The sequence below is a fragment of the Penaeus chinensis genome, chromosome 10 (genome assembly GCF_019202785.1).
Source record: "Penaeus chinensis breed Huanghai No. 1 chromosome 10, ASM1920278v2, whole genome shotgun sequence".
Lineage (NCBI taxonomy): Eukaryota > Metazoa > Arthropoda > Malacostraca > Decapoda > Penaeidae > Penaeus > Penaeus chinensis.
Genome location: NC_061828.1, coordinates 10,327,592 through 10,335,504, shown reverse-complemented (window position 1 = coordinate 10,335,504; position 7,913 = coordinate 10,327,592).

Sequence of the window (7,913 nt, the reverse complement as noted above, 5' to 3'; positions counted from 1 at the left end):
GTAAGTACGAAATAAATGATAGTATAAGGAGGAAAGTGTAGATGCGGAACGATGTGAAATAGATTTTAAGAAACCGAAATAAATTGGCCTGCAAACATTATAACAAGAAAAATAACAACCAAATATCAATAGAAGTAACACTGAAAACAAAGAAAGAAGCAAAAACGAAAGATGAAGGTGCAGGATTACAGTTGCATACTAATGCAACGCTTGCAATAACAAAACATGCACAAGATTTCCTTGGCATTGACCGCAAGCACCCGTCTCGTTTCCCACCCCACCCCTTCACTTCCCCGCTACCCTCCCCTCTCCCCTCCCCTTCATTCCTCGCTTTATCTCTCTTACTTATTCTATCTAATTCTCTCATTCTCTTTCTCTGTCTAACTAGCTATCTACTTGTCTCTTTGCATGTCTGTCATTATTATCTATATCAATTAAGTCAACTTCTCAATGAAAGATAATGATAAAAATAGTAATGATAAAGATTATGATAAGAGAATAACGATAATTGTGATAATAATGATGACAGCGATAACGGCAATAGTAATGGTGATAATAATAATGACTACAAAGATAATAATGATAACAATAATGATAGCAAAGATAATTATCATAAAAAAAATTAAAAAGCCTCATTGGGGAAAATAATTGGTGATTCCAGATACTCTTGTATAAACCCGAAGGCTAATCCTATTAAAATTAAAAAAAAAAGAAGAATGAAAGAAAGCAAAGAAAACAAAGGAAGAACAAAAGAAGAAAAAGACAAAGAAAATTGAAGAATTGCAGTAACCGAAACTCATGCCCCCCCCCCCCCCCCCCCCCCCCCCAGAAGCCCCCCTTCACCTCCCTCCTTCCCTTTACACAATGACTGAGTCGTTCTCAAAGTCTATCAACAAACTGTTCAAGTAACGGACGGCGGTGGAAGGAGAGAAGGCTAGATATATATATATATATATATATATATAAACGAACGAGAGAAAAGGGAGAAGGCTGAAACAAAGAAATCTTGACAAAAAAGACAACAAAAAAGCAACTACAGCTCAAAGGTAACAACAACAAAAATGAAATTAAAAAATGGCAACTGTAGCGAATACAGCCCAGCCAGCAACAACGAAAGCAAAGAAAAACAACAACAAAGACAACCGTAATGAAAGTGACAACTTGATAACAAACACCATCAGTAACAACAAATAAGTCCTAAGACTCCTGAGATCCAAGATGCTTTAGTCGAATCTTGAGTCCACACAGTCCCTCCCCGTGTCCTTATGACGTCACGAACTTGTCACTGCGACAGGTGTCTGTGGTCAGGTGCGCCTCCGTTGGTCTGTTTCGAGTGTCATGGCTTACATGAATGGGCAAGATTGCGTCTGGTCTGGCACACAAACATTCGCGCACGGACAAATATATACATTTGCATATATGCATAAAATTACGTGAGTGTGTTTGTGGAGAGAGAGAGAGAGACATGCGTCCGTGTGTTACTGTTAGGCACAGGACAATGACAAGTTTGTTGACAGAATGCATTTAAACGGCCTCTCAGAGAGACGGAGACACGTAATAAAATTCAAATGTAATATTACAACAGTCCAAACACAGTTTACATGAGAAGTATGTTAATGTATTTTAGCAAAACATAAGATGTGTCTAACCCGCATATGTCTTCTGTTTCTCCTTCTTATTCTTCTTCCTCGTCCTCTTTCTTTATCAACCAACTGACATCCGTAACGCATTCAGTAATAGCAAGCAGGGTGTGACGCAGCGCAGTGAACTTGGAACCTGTGAGTATGAACGTAACGTCACGTCTGAAGAACTGACCGTCCAGCACCTGACGAAGTTCGTTTTACAGAGACCAGGTCTTGCTTTCTTACTTCCGAGGAGGAGCAAGAAGTGAGGAGGTGAAGGTGGAGGAAGTGGAGAGGTGAATAGGTGGAGGAAGAGGAGAAGGAGGGAGAAAGGAGGTGAATAGGTGGAAGGTGGAGCTCAAGTGGAGAAAGAGGTGAATAGATAGAGATGAGATGGAATTGGTGGATAGTTAGGTGGAGGAAGAGTAAAGGAGAAAACAGCAACAATCATGACGAAAAAAGAGAAGAAAAAGAAAAAGATGATGTTGAAACAGAAAATATAAACTCACCCCTGCACGGCCGTGTCGGCATGACTCGGACATTCACATTGCAAACTGGACCTGTTACGTCTTTTCCCGGCCGGGAGGGGGAGGAGGGGAAAGATGGGGAGGATGAAGAGGAAAATCACACACACACCCAGGCGCGCGCACGCACGCACGCTTAAGCATATATACTTTTACACAGTAATGGTGCGCATAATTAGTAAAGAGAAAAATACACTTCGTTTGAAATCACAAAAGAACCAAGAGGAAGAAAATCAAGAAACCTTGAGGCGAGGTTATGAATCCTAACTGTCAGCGGTGACTGTCAGCAATGACTGTCAGCTGTGAGGCCAAGGGCAGCGTCAGGTCAGGTTGGACGTCGACCACCTGACTCCACCATCTTCCTGGTCTTCGGCCCAGAAGAAACGCCATCTGTTGGTCTGTTTGTCGACGGCCTTTCATTCGTTTTCTTCCTCTGTTGTGTGCGTGTGTGTGTATGTGTGTGTGTGGGGGGGGGGGGGGGGGAGCAGACAAGTTAACGGTTTGGTATAATTGCTTGTCTTTTATGAGAATGTGAGGTAATTTGTATAAGATGTTCTCGGTACCGGAAGCAAAACTAACTGGCAATTACGTAAGGAAAGTAATTACTCACATGTGAATATACGTATATGTGTGTGTGCGCGTGCAGATGTACAAACAAAAGACAAACTGTTTCTTGATAGTGACAGAAACAGTTGAATAACTTAACCTAACTAATACACGCGATGTCCCAATCGCTCAGATTTCTTTTCTCTCAAATGTTAAAATGGGATGAAGGTAACCTAGATATTCCCACGCCACAATCGAAGTGTCCTCAATAAGAAACCTGAAAAATCATTAGCGAAGAGTCAGCTCGGCTATTTCGGTATCGCCATGTGTTAGGCAAAGAGCATCATTAGGCAGAGAGCTCCTGACGCCTGTTCAGCTGACATGCCTGATATCCAGAAATACTTGTGTATTCTCACGTCGCTGCTGACGCCTGTGACGTACTAATCTTCGCGCTGAAAAGTCAGCTAAGAAGAAAATTAAGAAAAAAAGCGTAGAATTAGCGACAAGCAGCTGTTATGTGAACAGAATTAGGAGTGAAGCATTTAGTGTTTATATGTGTGTCATTTTTTGCTCTTATTATATTTTTATTGTTGCGTTTATGTACACATTACTTGGTGTTTGTAGGTTTGCACGAAGTTGACCTGATTTAGTTTATATCGTCATGTAGCATTGTAGTTTCTCAATGACGGTCATGCATAGACGTCATGCATGAGAAATTAGCTGGCGGTGTGTGCATGCGAAGGCTTTTGTGTGGGGAAGGGGTGTCACTTTCGATGGGCTCTCTCTCGTGATTCGGAATATCTGTCTCCTCTCCCCCCTCTCTTCTAATCTTTCCGGTCATTGTTGCATTGTCTTTTGTTGGTGTTGCAGGCGTTGTTGCTGGCATGAGTCAGTGTTTCGATTCATTGCAGACGTACACAAGTATAGGGATGCATTCGCTCACACACACACACACACACACACAAACAAACACAAACACACACACACACACACATACACACACACACACACACACACACACACACACACACAATAGTCCCAGTCTTCAAAGAGTTCATTCCTTTGCACTAAGAATAACATTACCATTCGTTGTCCCCCAACCTCATAACAATCTCGAGGCGACTCAGGAAAATCATGCATATAATCGTGTCTGGAAAAAAACAATGCAGGATCCCAAGCTGTATCATTCCGATTGATATCAAATCACTATAGTCTATCTATGCACTTTCTTTCTGAACAATATGCTCCGCCGTCCAATATTTAATGATGTATTGTTATACAATTCATGAATAAAAAGAAACCATAGGGAAAGGTACTATAGCCTGTCTAGCACGCATTGTTGTGTGAGAAATTGCATTGCAATCATATGAAGGATATATAGCATGGTTATTATTATTTTCACTCGCACTCTTTCAAATGTAGGACAGAAGTGGAAGGAGAATATGTATTGGCGAATAAAAGAGTGAAAACAAAGCTCGTTTTGGTATTTTTATTTACATCTAGGCTTTTGAAAGTAGATTGCATCTTCATTTTATAATCTGATCCTATCCTAAGGGACTGATATTCTCTAATCCCATAAATTATATCTTTTTGTGAAGCACATTTTAGCGATGTTATATTACTGTATTTTATATTACGTCATTGTCTATATCATATTTTTGGGGTGAAATATAGTGTGATATTGTTATTTTATGATGTCGATTACACCTTTAAAAATGAAAGGGAAAAGGAATAATAAGGTTTCTTTACTTCCGGTTTTCATTGGCTCGTCAAAATGATGCAGAAATAAATCCCCATAAATTAGAAAGGATTCAGTCTGGCTTATAAAAAGTATTGAATAACCCCTTCGACGTTTCATCGAATTAGCCTTTCCTCGTCAGGTGAGAGAACTTTAAAAGGTCAGTGCTGTAAAACATCTTGTGTCCCTACCTACCCTTTTGAGATACGTAAATCTTAAGAAGGTTTCTCTGACTGAGGAATTTAGAGATAAGGCGAAGAAGAATGCTGCGAGAGAGAGAAAACAAAAATTAGTTAAATAGAAAAAAAAATACATAAGAGGAGACAGAAGGAAAAGCATAAGGGGTAAAGGCCTCAATTCTATCGTCAATCTCACTACATCATCGTCATTCTTTCCCTTGAATGGAATTCTAAACTGCGACTCATCCTTAGTTACATCACTCTTACGTAAATACTTTCCTTTTATTAAAGTCCGCCCTAAACCGCCCCCCCCCCTCTCCTCCTTTCACATGCCTCGCTGTCAGTGGTCAGCGGTAGCTTCTCACACCTGTCTGGCTTGTGTAAATTCGGTCACACGTACGAAGATATACATACACACGCATAGGCTACTTGTATAGGAACATCCACACACATATATATAGAGAAGCACTTGCGTGTGTGTGTGTATATATATATATATATATATATATATATGAACACGTTTGTGTGTGTGCATATGCGTGCTCAGAGGCAGAAGAAACGATAGTACTGAGGCGACACAGATGCTAAATGCAGAGCGGAAATTGCAAATGCATCAAACCATGAAAATAACAGACTAATTTCATTGCCGCGTCACGGTTTCTGCCGCACAAATACGAATCACGTTTCTTCAACACGTCGTTTGCACGCCTCCGCTTGACGCATTGCTCCGGCCTTCTTTCCGGCGCAGACAAACAGACAGACAGACAGTCAGACTGATAAAGAATGAGATAAACAGATAACACAGATTATGTTTATGCTCTATTAACCTTTATACAACCCGGATCTAAACATGCGGTCTCGCCTCCCGGTCTTGTCTGTTGGTCTCTCCGTCTGTTTGTTCCCCGTGTTTGTCCTTCCTCGAACCGCGTGATCTAGAACAAGGTGTGTAAACGTCGAACTCTTTATCTTTGAATGGAGAACGATAAAAAGGGGAAAGTCAAAAGATTTTTCATTTTATTTCAAATACTTTCTGCATGTTGGGACGTGTGTAAATCCCATAGTGGCGTTGCAAGGAGCTGGAAACTTTTGTAAATGCGAGTTTGTCAAAGTCTATGGACACGCACACATAACACAACACAAGGTACACAGGTTCAACACAACACAACACACGCACTCACGCACACACACACACACACACACACACACACACACACACACACACACACACACACACACACACACACACCCATGTCCATCATCTCACGTGGCAGCTTCTCCGAGGCTTACGCAACACTTACTGACACACATAAGTACAATACAAACGCGAGCTGTGGTCAAGCTTTGAACTTTCTCCTTGACGTCGTTTTCGGTTTTATGGTCCGGCGGGAGATCCGGTCTCTGGCTCGCCTCCTCCTAGGGCTCCCGCGCCGGCGATCTCTCCGGCTGCTCGGTTGGGTCTGTCCGTCTCCGTCTCTGGCTCCCTGTCTTTCTGCCTCTGTCTCTGGCTCCCTCCCTCCCTCTCTCTCTCTCTCTCTCCCCCCCCTCTCTCTCTCTCTCTCTCTCTCTCTCTCTCCCTCTCTCTCTCTCTCTCTCTCTCCCTCTCTCTCTCTCTCTCTCTCTCTGTCTCTCTCTCTCTCTTTCTCTCTCTCTCTCTCTCTCTCTCTCTCTCTCTCTCACTCTCTCTCTAAATATATTTATATATATACATACATACATATATAAATGGATATGTATAGATTGATAGACAAATATAACTAGTAGGTCGACAAATATATAGACAGATAAATATATAAATAAAACAAAATAGAAAGAAAGAAAGTGAGAGATGGAGAAATGGGGGGGGGGGGGGGAGAGGGGAGAGAGGGCCCTACGCAACGCATCTGACGCCCCGCAGCTTCCGTCCACACACATTCCCAACATCTCCATTATCCTTACCAAATGCCGTAACTTAAAAGGCTGACGAGATTTACATAATCCCGCCCTTTGTCTGGCTGGTCGCTCGCGTCGTCACAGGTCGTCGCTAGGAGTCGTAATGGAAGCTCGGGTCGTTGTCTTTTTTTTTTTTTTCTTTATCGTTTTGTTATGCAAATTTTGGCTGGAGATTGACCTCTTGAATGGGTTATTGGTATTTTGTTTATTCTGATTATGATGATGGTGAGATGTGTGTAATGGTGATGATAATAATGGCAAATTTGATGATAGTAATAGTATTAATGATTATGATTAGGATAGTAATTTTAAGAATAATGAGGATGATAATAATAATAATGATAATAGTAATGATGATAATGATAACTGTAGTAATACTAATAATGGTAATAACGATAATAGAAATAATGATAATAATAGTAAAAATATTAATAATAATAATAATGATAATAACAATGATAATAATAACAATAATGATAATAATAATAATAATGACGAGGAGAAGTGTAACAATGATAGTAATAATACTGTTAACGGTGAAAACAATACTGATAGTTTTAATGATAAAAATAATTCTCATCATTATCATTATCATCAACAACATTATTACCATTATCATATCATCACTCTTTTTTCCCCTCTCCCTTTTTCCCTCATCCACGAATTTTCCACGATTACCTCCGCTTGCAAAAACAGAAGAGAAAATTTCGCTCCAAGAATCAGAACGCCAAAAGCTGCATTCTAGTTTAGCGCTGGGAGACGGCACCTAATTGCCTCATTAACGCTAATTAGCTTTCGGATGCATGGGTCACCAAATAGGTATTCGCGATCTATCTGTTCTCTGTCTGCTCTCTCTTTCTCTCTCTCTCTCTCTGTCACTCTCTTTCTGATCTCTCTCTCTCTCTATCTCTCTTTCTCTCTCTTGCTGTTCTCTCTCTCTCTCTCTCTCTCTCTCTCTCTCTCTCTCTCTCTCTCTCTCTCTCTCTCTCTCTCTTTCTCTCTGTCTCACTCTCTCTCTCTCACACACACACAGACACGTTTAAAAGAAAAGTCAAGCAGATAGAAAATCAAAGAGAGAAGAGAAGAGTAGAGTCGCGCAGATAAGAGAGAGAGAGAGAGAGAGAGAGAGAGAGAGAGAGAGAGAGAGAGAGAGAGAGAGAGAGAAGCGAGAAAGAGATAGAGAAAGAGAGAGAGAGAGAGAGAGAGAGAGAGAGAGAGAGAGAGAGGAGAGAGAGAGAGAGAGAGAGAGAGAGAGAGAGAGAAGACATAAAAGCGGGTGTCGATAACAAGTTTCGTTCCACTCGATCATACGGTGACGCTCTGACGACGAGCGTGGCTAATATGCATATTGTTCTTCGTTCGTTCGAGTCGCGGG